The following is a 1894-nucleotide window of genomic DNA, read 5'->3' as shown; positions in this document are numbered from 1 at the left end:
TTTGTTTGTGTTATTGTGTTGCATTTGAGGAAAGAAAAATTTCATTATTTCCAGTTGACTAGAAGATATTCCGCCTTGCTTTCAAAGTCTCATGCTAACTCTTAAGGAAGCTTATTTCCATAGAATGAGTCAGAGGTGAACAAATAGTTATCTCAAACACGATGTGTGCATCCTATGCATATGATGTGTGTGCATGAGAATGTGTCCAGAAGTAGAAGATATCTCTCAGGCATTGTAATATGTTGATCACCAGCCATCAGCAGTGACAAAGAAAATTCTTTTTGTCCAACTGCCAGTTTCTGGTTTGCAATGTGTATGAAATGATGAGATGCCATTATAATCTTGTTTGATGTCAATGTCGTATGGCATATGATGGATGTGTCAAACAGTGCAATGCAGCATTTGTTTGAAGTAGAGCATTTGTTTCATGATATAACGGTGATGGGCCTTTTGGTTTTGCTAGGGTGACTCCTGGAATGCTTCCGATGGTGAAGTTTGTGTGTGAAGTCTAATGAATATTTTATTTTAGGATCCTTTACTCCTTGCAAAGCAATTTAGAGCAGGCCCAGATTTTCAAACTTCTACCCCCAAACGAGTTGGAATTGTTAAAGAGCAGGTTCACACAGACTTATATGTATTTGAATTTGTAATTGAAATTTATCTTAGAATGCCAAATCAACCAGAGTTTCATAGCCTTCAGACTCTATACAACTAATAGAGGAGTCACTTTGAAGGTAGAGTTTTCAAGGAATAAGATGCATACATATGTCTTTGTATACATGTTGTAAACATACATTGGAAACTACAGGCACTGAGGCATCAGTTCAGCCTAAATCAGAGATCTCAAAATCTAAAATACAAGACGCAGCAGTAAAAGTATAGCTGAAATAATAGTAGGTGATAAATGTTAGAACTGAAGAAAGACCTCAGTCTTCAGATGCACATGCATAGTCATAACTCAGCTATGAAATTAAGTGAGTGCACTCCTAGAGAATGAACATACGCTGCAGAAAACCCATGCACACCATGCCTGACAGGCAGCCATAGTCTAAGAATGGAATAATACTCAGCTTTTAAAAAACGATGACTTCATGAAATTTCTAGGCAAATGAATGGAACTAGAAAATATCATNCNGAGTGAGGTAACCCAGTCACAAAAGAACACACATGGTATGCATTCACTGATAAGTGGATATTAGCCCTAAAGCTTGGAATACCCAAGATAAAATTCATAGACCATATAAAGCTCAAGAAGAAGGAAGACCAAAAGTGTGGATGCTTTAGTCCATCTTAGAAGGGGGAGCAAAATACTCATAGGAGGAAATACAGAGACAAAGTGTGGTGCAGAGACTGAAGGAAAGGCCTTACCAGAGACTGCCTTACCTGGGGATCCATCCCATATATAGTTACCAAACCCAGACACTATTGTCGATGCCAATAAGTGCTTGATGATAGGAGCCTGATATAGCTGTCTCCTGAGAGGTTCTGCCAGAGCCTGACAAATACAGAGGCTGTTGCTCACAGCCAATCATTGAATCTAGCAGTGTCCTGAATGGAGGAGTTAGAGAAAGTACTGAAGGAGCTGAAGGGGTTTGCAACCCCACAGGAAGAAGAACAATACAGCTAGACACCCCTGCTCCAGAGCTCCCAGAGACTAAACCACCAACCAAAGAGTACACATGGAGGGCCCATGGCTCCAGCTGCATATGTAGCAGAGGATCTTGTTGGGCATCAATGGGAGGAGAGGCCCTTGGTCTTGTGAAGACTCTATGCCCCAGTGTAGGGGAATGCCAAGGCAGGGAGGTGGGAGTGGGTAGGTGGATGGGGGTGTAACCCTCATAGAAGCAGAGGGAGGAGGATAGGATAGAGGGTTTTCTGAGGGGAAACCTGGAAA

Source organism: Mus pahari, chromosome 5, assembly GCF_900095145.1.
Source record: "Mus pahari chromosome 5, PAHARI_EIJ_v1.1, whole genome shotgun sequence".
In the NCBI taxonomy this organism is placed as follows: Eukaryota; Metazoa; Chordata; class Mammalia; order Rodentia; family Muridae; genus Mus; species Mus pahari.
This window is presented reverse-complemented; position numbering follows the sequence as displayed.